The sequence below is a fragment of the Telmatherina bonti genome (assembly GCF_933228915.1).
Source record: "Telmatherina bonti genome assembly, chromosome: 7".
In the NCBI taxonomy this organism is placed as follows: Eukaryota; Metazoa; Chordata; class Actinopteri; order Atheriniformes; family Telmatherinidae; genus Telmatherina; species Telmatherina bonti.
The window spans coordinates 802,911-816,488 of NC_136625.1; the positions used below are offsets into that span (position 1 = coordinate 802,911).

Here is a 13,578-nt window from a genome sequence, read left to right on the forward strand (position 1 = left end):
GTAGGACAACAAAATCTGGCACACATGTCTAACACCCCCGGGCAAGTCAATCCCACACCTGTTGCCATGGCAACGAGGTGTCTGCCATCACGGCGTTTCCACAATTCATCCATTCATCCATCTTCTGGAGTCTGTAGACCACCTGGTAGTCTATGTAGTCTGTAGACCACCTGGTAGTCTATGTAGTCTGTAGACCACCTGGTAGTCTATGTAGTCTGTAGACCTGGTAGTCTATGTAGTCTGTAGACCACCTGGTAGTCTATGTAGTCTGTAGACCACCTGGTAGTCTATGTAGTCTGTAGACCACCTGGTAGTCTATGTAGTCTGTAGACCACCTGGTAGTCTATGTAGTCTGTAGACCATCTGGTAGTCTATGTAGTCTGTAGACCACCTGGTAGTCTATGTAGTCTGTAGACCACCTGGTAGTCTATGTAGTCTGTAGACCTGGTAGTCTATGTAGTCTGTAGACCACCTGGTAGTCTATGTAGTCTGTAGACCACCTGGTAGTCTATGTAGTCTGTAGACTACCTGGTAGTCTATGTAGTCTGTAGACCACCTGGTAGTCTATGTAGTCTGTAGACCACCTGGTAGTCTATGTAGTCTGTAGACCACCTGGTAGTCTATGTAGTCTGTAGACCACCTGGTAGTCTATGTAGTCTGCAGACCACCTGGTAGTCTATGTAGTCTGTAGACCACCTGGTACTCTATGTAGTCTGTAGACCACCTGGTAGTCTATGTAGTCTGTAGACCACCTGGTAGTCTATGTAGTCTGTAGACCACCTGGTACTCTATGTAGTCTGTAGACCTGCTGGTACTCTATGTAGTCTGTAGACCTGGTAGTCTATGTAGTCTGTAGACCACCTGGTAGTCTATGTAGTCTGTAGACAACCTGGTACTCTATGTAGTCTGTAGACCACCTGGTAGTCTATGTAGTCTGTAGACCACCTGGTAGTCTATGTAGTCTGTAGACCACCTGGTACTCTATGTAGTCTGTAGACCTGGTAGTCTATGTAGTCTGTAGACCACCTGGTACTCTATGTAGTCTGTAGACCTGGTAGTCTATGTAGTCTGTAGACCACCTGGTAGTCTATGTAGTCTGTAGACCACCTGGTAGTCGATGTAGTCTGTAGAACACCTGGTAGTCGATGTAGTCTGTAGAACACCTGGTAGTCTATGTAGTCTGTAGACCACCTGGTAGTCTATGTAGTCTGTAGACCACCTGGTAGTCTATGTAGTCTGTAGACCATCTGGTAGTCTATGTAGTCTGTAGACCACCTGGTAGTCTATGTAGTCTGTAGACCACCTGGTAGTCTATGTAGTCTGTAGACCACCTGGTAGTCTATGTAGTCTGTAGACTAGGTAGTCTATGTAGTCTGTAGACCACCTGGTACTCTATGTAGTCTGTAGACTAGGTAGTCTATGTAGTCTGTAGACCACCTGGTACTCTATGTAGTCTGTAGACCACCTGGTATTCTATGTAGTCTGTAAGACCTGGTACTGTATGTAGTCTGTAGACCACCTGGTAGTCTATGTAGTCTGTAGACCACCTGGTACTCTATGTAGTCTGTAGACCACATGGTAGTCTATGTAGTCTGTAGACTACCTGGTAGTCTATGTAGTCTGTAGACCTGCTGGTCTATGTAGTCTGTAGACCTGGTAGTCTATGTAGTCTGTAGACCACATGGTAGTCTATGTAGTCTGTAGACTACCTGGTAGTCTATGTAGTCTGTAGACCTGCTGGTCTATGTAGTCTGTAGACCTGGTAGTCTATGTAGTCTGTAGACCACCTGGTAGTCTATATAGTCTGTAGACCTGCTGGTCTATGTAGTCTGTAGACCTGGTAGTCTATGTAGTCTGTAGACCACCTGGTAGTCTATGTAGTCTGTAGACTACCTGGTAGTCTGTAGACCTGCTGGTCTATGTAGTCTGTAGACCACCTGGTAGTCTATGTAGTCTGTAGACCACCTGGTAGTCTATGTAGTCTGTAGACCACCTGGTAGTCTATGTAGTCTGTAGACCTGCTGGTCTATGTAGTCTGTAGACCACCTGGTAGTCTATATAGTCTGTAGACCTGGTAGTCTATGTAGTCTGTAGACCACCTGGTAGTCTATATAGTCTGTAGACCTGGTAGTCTATGTAGTCTGTAGACCACATGGTAGTCTATGTAGTCTGTAGACCACCTGGTAGTCTATGTAGTCTGTAGACCTGGTAGTCTATGTAGTCTGTAGACCACCTGGTAGTCTATGTAGTCTGTAGACCACCTGGTAGTCTATGTAGTCTGTAGACCACCTGGTACTCTATGTAGTCTGTAGACCTGGTAGTCTATGTAGTCTGTAGACCTGGTAGTCTATGTAGTCTGTAGACCACCTGGTAGTCTATGTAGTCTGTAGACCACCTGGTACTCTATGTAGTCTGTAGACCACCTGGTACTCTATGTAGTCTGTAGACCTGGTAGTCTATGTAGTCTGTAGACCACCTGGTAGTCTATGTAGTCTGTAGACCACCTGGTAGTCTATGTAGTCTGTAGACCACCTGGTAGTCTATGTAGTCTGTAGACCACCTGGTAGTCTATGTAGTCTGTAGAACACCTGGTAGTCTATGTAGTCTGTAGACCACCTGGTAGTCTATGTAGTCTGTAGACCACCTGGTAGTCTATGTAGTCTGTAGACCACCTGGTAGTCTATGTAGTCTGTAGACCACCTGGTAGTCTATATAGTCTGTAGACCTGGTAGTCTATGTAGTCTGTAGACCACCTGGTAGTCTATGTAGTCTGTAGACCTGGTAGTCTATGTAGTCTGTAGACCTGCTGGTCTATGTAGTCTGTAGACCACCTGGTAGTCTATGTAGTCTGTAGACCACCTGGTAGTCTATGTAGTCTGTAGACCTGGTAGTCTATGTAGTCTGTAGACCACCTGGTAGTCTATATAGTCTGTAGACCTGATGGTCTATATAGTCTGTAGACTACCTGGTAGTCTATGTAGACTGTAGACCTGCTGGTCTATGTAGTCTGTAGACTACCTGGTACTCTATGTAGTCTCTCGACCACCTGGTAGTCTATGTAGTCTGTAGACCACCTGGTAGTCTATATAGTCTGTAGACCTGATGGTCTATATAGTCTGTAGACTACCGGGTAGTCTATGTGGTCTGTAGACCTGCTGGTCTATGTAGTCTGTAGACTACCTGGTACTCTATGTAGTCTCTCGACCACCTGGTAGTCTATGTAGTCTGTAGACCACCTGGTAGTCTATATAGTCTGTAGACCTGGTAGTCTATGTAGTCTGTAGACTACCTGGTAGTCTATGTAGTCTGTAGAGTACCTGGTAGTCTATGTAGTCTGTAGACCTGCTGGTCTATGTAGTCTGTAGACTACCTGGTAGTCTATGTAGTCTATAGACCTGCTGGTAGTCTATGTAGTCTGTAGACCACCTGGTAGTCTATGTAGTCTGTAGACCTGCTGGTCTATGTAGTCTGTAGACCACCTGGTAGTCTCTGTAGTCTGTAGACCACCTGGTAGTCTATGTAGTCTGTAGACCACCTGGTACTCTATGTAGTCTGTAGACCTGGTACTCTATGTAGTCTGTAGACCATCTGGTAGTCTATGTAGTCTGTAGACCTGCTGGTCTATGTAGTCTGTAGACCACCTGGTAGTCTCTGTAGTCTGTAGACCACCTGGTAGTCTATGTAGTCTGTAGACCACCTGGTACTCTATGTAGTCTGTAGACCTGGTACTCTATGTAGTCTGTAGACCACCTGGTAGTCTATGTAGTCTGTAGACCACCTGGTAGTCTATGTAGTCTGTAGACCACCTGGTAGTCTATGTAGTCTGCAGACCTGCTGGTCTATGTAGTCTGCAGACCTGCTGGTCTATGTAGTCTGCAGACCACTTGGTAGTCTATGTAGTCTGTAGACCACTTGGTAGTCTATGTAGTCTGTAGAACTGGTAGTCTATGTAGTCTGTAGACCACTTGGTAGTCTATGTAGTCTGTAGACCACTTGGTAGTCTATGTAGTCTGTAGACCACCTGGTAGTCTATGTAGTCTGTAGACCACTTGGTAGTCTATGTAGTCTGTAGACCACTTGGTAGTCTATGTAGTCTGTAGACCACTTGGTAGTCTATGTAGTCTGCAGACCACTTGGTAGTCTATGTAGTCTGTAGACCTGGTAGTCTATGTAGTCTGTAGACCACTTGGTAGTCTATGTAGTCTGTAGACCACTTGGTAGTCTATGTAGTCTGTAGACCTGGTAGTCTATGTAGTCTGTAGACCACTTGGTAGTCTATGTAGTCTGTAGACCACCTGGTAGTCTATGTAGTCTGTAGACCACCTGGTAGTCTATGTAGTCTGTAGACCACCTGGTAGTCTATGTAGTCTGTAGACCACCTGGTACTCTATGTAGTCTGTAGACCACCTGGTACTCTATGTAGTCTGTGGACCACCTGGTAGTCTATGTAGTCTGCAGAGCTGCTGGTCTATGTAGTCTGTAGACCACTTGGTAGTCTATGTAGTCTGTAGACCTGGTACTCTATGTAGTCTGTAGACCACCTGGTAGTCTATGTAGTCTGTAGACCACCTGGTAGTCTATGTAGTCTGTAGACCACCTGGTAGTCTATGTAGTCTGCAGACCTGCTGGTCTATGTAGTCTGTAGACCACTTGGTAGTCTATGTAGTCTGTAGACCTGCTGGTAGTCTATGTAGTCTGCAGACCTGCTGGACTATGTAGTCTGCAGACCACTTGGTAGTCTATGTAGTCTGCAGACCACTTGGTAGTCTATGTAGTCTGTAGACCTGGTAGTCTATGTAGTCTGTAGACCACTTAGTAGTCTATGTAGTCTGTAGACCACCTGGTAGTCTATGTAGTCTGTAGATCACTTGGTAGTCTATGTAGTCTGTAGACCACCTGGTAGTCTATGTAGTCTGTAGACCACTTGGTAGTCTATGTAGTCTGTAGACCACCTGGTATTCTATGTAGTCTGTAAGACCTGGTACTGTATGTAGTCTGTAGACCACCTGGTAGTCTATGTAGTCTGTAGACCACCTGGTACTCTATGTAGTCTGTAGACCACATGGTAGTCTATGTAGTCTGTAGACTACCTGGTAGTCTATGTAGTCTGTAGACCTGCTGGTCTATGTAGTCTGTAGACCTGGTAGTCTATGTAGTCTGTAGACCACATGGTAGTCTATGTAGTCTGTAGACTACCTGGTAGTCTATGTAGTCTGTAGACCTGCTGGTCTATGTAGTCTGTAGACCTGGTAGTCTATGTAGTCTGTAGACCACCTGGTAGTCTATATAGTCTGTAGACCTGCTGGTCTATGTAGTCTGTAGACCTGGTAGTCTATGTAGTCTGTAGACCACCTGGTAGTCTATGTAGTCTGTAGACTACCTGGTAGTCTGTAGACCTGCTGGTCTATGTAGTCTGTAGACCACCTGGTAGTCTATGTAGTCTGTAGACCACCTGGTAGTCTATGTAGTCTGTAGACCACCTGGTAGTCTATGTAGTCTGTAGACCTGCTGGTCTATGTAGTCTGTAGACCACCTGGTAGTCTATATAGTCTGTAGACCTGGTAGTCTATGTAGTCTGTAGACCACCTGGTAGTCTATATAGTCTGTAGACCTGGTAGTCTATGTAGTCTGTAGACCACCTGGTAGTCTATGTAGTCTGTAGACCACATGGTAGTCTATGTAGTCTGTAGACCACCTGGTAGTCTATGTAGTCTGTAGACCTGGTAGTCTATGTAGTCTGTAGACCACCTGGTAGTCTATGTAGTCTGTAGACCACCTGGTAGTCTATGTAGTCTGTAGACCACCTGGTACTCTATGTAGTCTGTAGACCTGGTAGTCTATGTAGTCTGTAGACCTGGTAGTCTATGTAGTCTGTAGACCACCTGGTAGTCTATGTAGTCTGTAGACCACCTGGTACTCTATGTAGTCTGTAGACCACCTGGTACTCTATGTAGTCTGTAGACCTGGTAGTCTATGTAGTCTGTAGACCACCTGGTAGTCTATGTAGTCTGTAGACCACCTGGTAGTCTATGTAGTCTGTAGACCACCTGGTAGTCTATGTAGTCTGTAGAACACCTGGTAGTCTATGTAGTCTGTAGACCACCTGGTAGTCTATGTAGTCTGTAGACCACCTGGTAGTCTATGTAGTCTGTAGACCACCTGGTAGTCTATGTAGTCTGTAGACCACCTGGTAGTCTATATAGTCTGTAGACCTGGTAGTCTATGTAGTCTGTAGACCACCTGGTAGTCTATGTAGTCTGTAGACCTGGTAGTCTATGTAGTCTGTAGACCTGCTGGTCTATGTAGTCTGTAGACCACCTGGTAGTCTATGTAGTCTGTAGACCACCTGGTAGTCTATGTAGTCTGTAGACCTGGTAGTCTATGTAGTCTGTAGACCACCTGGTAGTCTATATAGTCTGTAGACCTGATGGTCTATATAGTCTGTAGACTACCTGGTAGTCTATGTAGACTGTAGACCTGCTGGTCTATGTAGTCTGTAGACTACCTGGTACTCTATGTAGTCTCTCGACCACCTGGTAGTCTATGTAGTCTGTAGACCACCTGGTAGTCTATATAGTCTGTAGACCTGATGGTCTATATAGTCTGTAGACTACCGGGTAGTCTATGTGGTCTGTAGACCTGCTGGTCTATGTAGTCTGTAGACTACCTGGTACTCTATGTAGTCTCTCGACCACCTGGTAGTCTATGTAGTCTGTAGACCACCTGGTAGTCTATATAGTCTGTAGACCTGGTAGTCTATGTAGTCTGTAGACTACCTGGTAGTCTATGTAGTCTGTAGAGTACCTGGTAGTCTATGTAGTCTGTAGACCTGCTGGTCTATGTAGTCTGTAGACTACCTGGTAGTCTATGTAGTCTATAGACCTGCTGGTAGTCTATGTAGTCTGTAGACCACCTGGTAGTCTATGTAGTCTGTAGACCTGCTGGTCTATGTAGTCTGTAGACCACCTGGTAGTCTCTGTAGTCTGTAGACCACCTGGTAGTCTATGTAGTCTGTAGACCACCTGGTACTCTATGTAGTCTGTAGACCTGGTACTCTATGTAGTCTGTAGACCATCTGGTAGTCTATGTAGTCTGTAGACCTGCTGGTCTATGTAGTCTGTAGACCACCTGGTAGTCTCTGTAGTCTGTAGACCACCTGGTAGTCTCTGTAGTCTGTAGACCACCTGGTAGTCTATGTAGTCTGTAGACCACCTGGTACTCTATGTAGTCTGTAGACCACCTGGTAGTCTATGTAGTCTGTAGACCACCTGGTAGTCTATGTAGTCTGTAGACCACCTGGTAGTCTATGTAGTCTGTAGACCACCTGGTAGTCTATGTAGTCTGCAGACCTGCTGGTCTATGTAGTCTGCAGACCTGCTGGTCTATGTAGTCTGCAGACCACTTGGTAGTCTATGTAGTCTGTAGACCACTTGGTAGTCTATGTAGTCTGTAGAACTGGTAGTCTATGTAGTCTGTAGACCACCTGGTAGTCTATGTAGTCTGTAGACCACTTGGTAGTCTATGTAGTCTGTAGACCACTTGGTAGTCTATGTAGTCTGTAGACCACTTGGTAGTCTATGTAGTCTGCAGACCACTTGGTAGTCTATGTAGTCTGTAGACCTGGTAGTCTATGTAGTCTGTAGACCACTTGGTAGTCTATGTAGTCTGTAGACCACTTGGTAGTCTATGTAGTCTGTAGACCTGGTAGTCTATGTAGTCTGTAGACCACTTGGTAGTCTATGTAGTCTGTAGACCACCTGGTAGTCTATGTAGTCTGTAGACCACCTGGTAGTCTATGTAGTCTGTAGACCACCTGGTAGTCTATGTAGTCTGTAGACCACCTGGTACTCTATGTAGTCTGTGGACCACCTGGTAGTCTATGTAGTCTGCAGAGCTGCTGGTCTATGTAGTCTGTAGACCACTTGGTAGTCTATGTAGTCTGTAGACCTGGTACTCTATGTAGTCTGTAGACCACCTGGTAGTCTATGTAGTCTGTAGACCACCTGGTAGTCTATGTAGTCTGTAGACCACCTGGTAGTCTATGTAGTCTGCAGACCTGCTGGTCTATGTAGTCTGTAGACCACTTGGTAGTCTATGTAGTCTGTAGACCTGCTGGTAGTCTATGTAGTCTGCAGACCTGCTGGTCTATGTAGTCTGCAGACCACTTGGTAGTCTATGTAGTCTGCAGACCACTTGGTAGTCTATGTAGTCTGTAGACCTGGTAGTCTATGTAGTCTGTAGACCACTTAGTAGTCTATGTAGTCTGTAGACCACCTGGTAGTCTATGTAGTCTGTAGACCACTTGGTAGTCTATGTAGTCTGTAGACCACCTGGTAGTCTATGTAGTCTGTAGACCACTTGGTAGTCTATGTAGTCTGTAGACCACTTGGTAGTCTATGTAGTCTGTAGACCACTTGGTAGTCTATGTAGTCTGTAGACCTGGTAGTCTATGTAGTCTGTAGACCTGGTAGTCTATGTAGTCTGTAGACCACTTGGTAGTCTATGTAGTCTGTAGACCACTTGGTAGTCTATGTAGTCTGTAGACCACTTGGTAGTCTATGTAGTCTGTAGACCACTTGGTAGTCTATGTAGTCTGTAGACCACTTGGTAGTCTATGTAGTCTGTAGACCACTTGGTAGTCTATGTAGTCTGCAGACCACTTGGTAGTCTATGTAGTCTGTAGACCACTTGGTAGTCTATGTAGTCTGCAGACCACTTGGTAGTCTATGTAGTCTGTAGACCACTTGGTAGTCTATGTCGTCTGCAGACCACTTGGTAGTCTATGTAGTCTGTAGACCTGGTAGTCTATGTAGTCTGTAGACCACTTGGTAGTCTATGTAGTCTGTAGACCACCTGGTAGTCTATGTAGTCTGTAGACCACTTGGTAGTCTATGTAGTCTGTAGACCACCTGGTAGTCTATGTAGTCTGTAGACCACTTGGTAGTCTATGTAGTCTGTAGGCCACCTGGTAGTCTATGTAGTCTGTAGACCACCTGGTAGTCTATGTAGTCTGCAGACCTGCTGGTCTATGTAGTCTGTAGACCACTTGGTAGTCTATGTAGTCTGTAGACCATTTGGTAGTCTATGTAGTCTGTAGACCTGGTAGTCTATGTAGTCTGTAGACCACTTGGTAGTCTATGTAGTCTGTAGACCACTTGGTAGTCTATGTAGTCTGTAGACCACTTGGTAGTCTATGTAGTCTGTAGACCACTTGGTAGTCTATGTAGTCTGTAGACCACCTGGTAGTCTATGTAGTCTGTAGACCACCTGGTACTCTATGTAGTCTGTAGACCACCTGGTACTCTATGTAGTCTGTAGACCACCTGGTACTCTATGTAGTCTGTAGACCACCTGGTAGTCTATGTAGTCTGTAGACCACCTGGTACTCTATGTAGTCTGTAGACCACCTGGTACTCTATGTAGTCTGTAGACCACCTGGTAGTCTATGTAGTCTGCAGACCTGCTGGTCTATGTAGTCTGTAGACCACTTGGTAGTCTATGTAGTCTGTAGACCACCTGGTAGTCTATGTAGTCTGCAGACCACCTGGTACTCTATGTAGTCTGTAGACCTGGTAGTCTATGTAGTCTGTAGACCACCTGGTAGTCTATGTAGTCTGTAGACCACCTGGTAGTCTATGTAGTCTGTAGACCACCTGGTAGTCTATGTAGTCTGTAGAACACCTGGTAGTCTATGTAGTCTGTAGACCACCTGGTAGTCTATGTAGTCTGTAGACCACCTGGTAGTCTATGTAGTCTGTAGACCACCTGGTAGTCTATGTAGTCTGTAGACCACCTGGTAGTCTATATAGTCTGTAGACCTGGTAGTCTATGTAGTCTGTAGACCACCTGGTAGTCTATGTAGTCTGTAGACCTGGTAGTCTATGTAGTCTGTAGACCTGCTGGTCTATGTAGTCTGTAGACCACCTGGTAGTCTATGTAGTCTGTAGACCACCTGGTAGTCTATGTAGTCTGTAGACCTGGTAGTCTATGTAGTCTGTAGACCACCTGGTAGTCTATATAGTCTGTAGACCTGATGGTCTATATAGTCTGTAGACTACCTGGTAGTCTATGTAGACTGTAGACCTGCTGGTCTATGTAGTCTGTAGACTACCTGGTACTCTATGTAGTCTCTCGACCACCTGGTAGTCTATGTAGTCTGTAGACCACCTGGTAGTCTATGTAGTCTGTAGAGTACCTGGTAGTCTATGTAGTCTGTAGACCTGCTGGTCTATGTAGTCTGTAGACTACCTGGTAGTCTATGTAGTCTATAGACCTGCTGGTAGTCTATGTAGTCTGTAGACCACCTGGTAGTCTATGTAGTCTGTAGACCTGCTGGTCTATGTAGTCTGTAGACCACCTGGTAGTCTCTGTAGTCTGTAGACCACCTGGTAGTCTATGTAGTCTGTAGACCACCTGGTACTCTATGTAGTCTGTAGACCTGGTACTCTATGTAGTCTGTAGACCATCTGGTAGTCTATGTAGTCTGTAGACCTGCTGGTCTATGTAGTCTGTAGACCACCTGGTAGTCTCTGTAGTCTGTAAACCACCTGGTACTCTATGTAGTCTGTAGACCTGGTACTCTATGTAGTCTGTAGACCACCTGGTAGTCTATGTAGTCTGTAGACCACCTGGTAGTCTATGTAGTCTGTAGACCACCTGGTAGTCTATGTAGTCTGCAGACCTGCTGGTCTATGTAGTCTGCAGACCTGCTGGTCTATGTAGTCTGCAGACCACTTGGTAGTCTATGTAGTCTGTAGACCACTTGGTAGTCTATGTAGTCTGTAGAACTGGTAGTCTATGTAGTCTGTAGACCACTTGGTAGTCTATGTAGTCTGTAGACCACTTGGTAGTCTATGTAGTCTGTAGACCACTTGGTAGTCTATGTAGTCTGTACACCACTTGGTAGTCTATGTAGTCTGTACACCACTTGGTAGTCTATGTAGTCTGTACACCACTTGGTAGTCTATGTAGTCTGTACACCACTTGGTAGTCTATGTAGTCTGTAGACCACCTGGTAGTCTATGTAGTCTGTAGACCACCTGGTAGTCTATGTAGTCTGTAGACCACTTGGTAGTCTATGTAGTCTGTAGACCACTTGGTAGTCTATGTAGTCTGTAGACCACTTGGTAGTCTATGTAGTCTGCAGACCACTTGGTAGTCTATGTAGTCTGTAGACCTGGTAGTCTATGTAGTCTGTAGACCACTTGGTAGTCTATGTAGTCTGTAGACCACTTGGTAGTCTATGTAGTCTGTAGACCTGGTAGTCTATGTAGTCTGTAGACCACTTGGTAGTCTATGTAGTCTGTAGACCACCTGGTAGTCTATGTAGTCTGTAGACCACCTGGTAGTCTATGTAGTCTGTAGACCACCTGGTAGTCTATGTAGTCTGTAGACCACCTGGTACTCTATGTAGTCTGTAGACCACCTGGTACTCTATGTAGTCTGTGGACCACCTGGTAGTCTATGTAGTCTGTAGACCACTTGGTAGTCTATGTAGTCTGTAGACCTGGTACTCTATGTAGTCTGTAGACCACCTGGTAGTCTATGTAGTCTGTAGACCACCTGGTAGTCTATGTAGTCTGTAGACCACCTGGTAGTCTATGTAGTCTGTAGACCACCTGGTAGTCTATGTAGTCTGTAGACCACCTGGTAGTCTATGTAGTCTGCAGACCTGCTGGTCTATGTAGTCTGTAGACCACTTGGTAGTCTATGTAGTCTGTAGACCTGCTGGTAGTCTATGTAGTCTGCAGACCTGCTGGTCTATGTAGTCTGCAGACCACTTGGTAGTCTATGTAGTCTGCAGACCACTTGGTAGTCTATGTAGTCTGTAGACCTGGTAGTCTATGTAGTCTGTAGACCACTTAGTAGTCTATGTAGTCTGTAGACCACCTGGTAGTCTATGTAGTCTGTAGACCACTTGGTAGTCTATGTAGTCTGTAGACCACTTGGTAGTCTATGTAGTCTGTAGACCACTTGGTAGTCTATGTAGTCTGTAGACCACTTGGTAGTCTATGTAGTCTGTAGACCACTTGGTAGTCTATGTAGTCTGTAGACCACTTGGTAGTCTATGTAGTCTGTAGACCACTTGGTAGTCTATGTAGTCTGCAGACCACCTGGTAGTCTATGTAGTCTGCAGACCACTTGGTAGTCTATGTAGTCTGTAGACCACTTGGTAGTCTATGTAGTCTGCAGACCACTTGGTAGTCTATGTAGTCTGCAGACCACTTGGTAGTCTATGTCGTCTGCAGACCACTTGGTAGTCTATGTAGTCTGTAGACCTGGTAGTCTATGTAGTCTGTAGACCACTTGGTAGTCTATGTAGTCTGTAGACCACCTGGTAGTCTATGTAGTCTGTAGACCACCTGGTAGTCTATGTAGTCTGTAGACCACTTGGTAGTCTATGTAGTCTGTAGACCACTTGGTAGTCTATGTAGTCTGTAGACCACTTGGTAGTCTATGTAGTCTGTACACCACTTGGTAGTCTATGTAGTCTGTAGACCACCTGGTAGTCTATGTAGTCTGTAGACCACCTGGTAGTCTATGTAGTCTGTAGACCACTTGGTAGTCTATGTAGTCTGTAGACCACTTGGTAGTCTATGTAGTCTGTAGACCACTTGGTAGTCTATGTAGTCTGCAGACCACTTGGTAGTCTATGTAGTCTGTAGACCTGGTAGTCTATGTAGTCTGTAGACCACTTGGTAGTCTATGTAGTCTGTAGACCACTTGGTAGTCTATGTAGTCTGTAGACCTGGTAGTCTATGTAGTCTGTAGACCACCTGGTAGTCTATGTAGTCTGTAGACCACCTGGTAGTCTATGTAGTCTGTAGACCACCTGGTAGTCTATGTAGTCTGCAGACCTGCTGGTCTATGTAGTCTGTAGACCACTTGGTAGTCTATGTAGTCTGTAGACCTGCTGGTAGTCTATGTAGTCTGCAGACCTGCTGGTCTATGTAGTCTGCAGACCACTTGGTAGTCTATGTAGTCTGCAGACCACTTGGTAGTCTATGTAGTCTGTAGACCTGGTAGTCTATGTAGTCTGTAGACCACTTAGTAGTCTATGTAGTCTGTAGACCACCTGGTAGTCTATGTAGTCTGTAGACCACTTGGTAGTCTATGTAGTCTGTAGACCACCTGGTAGTCTATGTAGTCTGTAGACCACTTGGTAGTCTATGTAGTCTGTAGACCACTTGGTAGTCTATGTAGTCTGTAGACCTGGTAGTCTATGTAGTCTGTAGACCACTTGGTAGACTATGTAGTCTGTAGACCACTTGGTAGTCTATGTAGTCTGTAGACCACTTGGTAGTCTATGTAGTCTGTAGACCACTTGGTAGTCTATGTAGTCTGTAGACCACTTGGTAGTCTATGTAGTCTGTAGACCACTTGGTAGTCTATGTAGTCTGCAGACCACTTGGTAGTCTATGTAGTCTGTAGACCACTTGGTAGTCTATGTAGTCTGCAGACCACTTGGTAGTCTATGTAGTCTGTAGACCACTTGGTAGTCTATGTCGTCTGCAGACCACTTGGTAGTCTATGTAGTCTGTAGACCTGGTAGTCTATGTAGTCTGTAGACCACTTGGT

At 45.3% G+C, this 13,578-nt stretch overlaps 1 protein-coding gene across 2 annotated transcripts in view; it reads right to left on the reverse strand.

Moving 5' to 3' along the window:
* LOC306758001 (inositol monophosphatase 1-like) overlaps positions 1–13,578 on the reverse strand; it is a 51,536-nt gene that overhangs the window by 36,077 nt on the left and 1,881 nt on the right. The window lies entirely within an intron of this gene.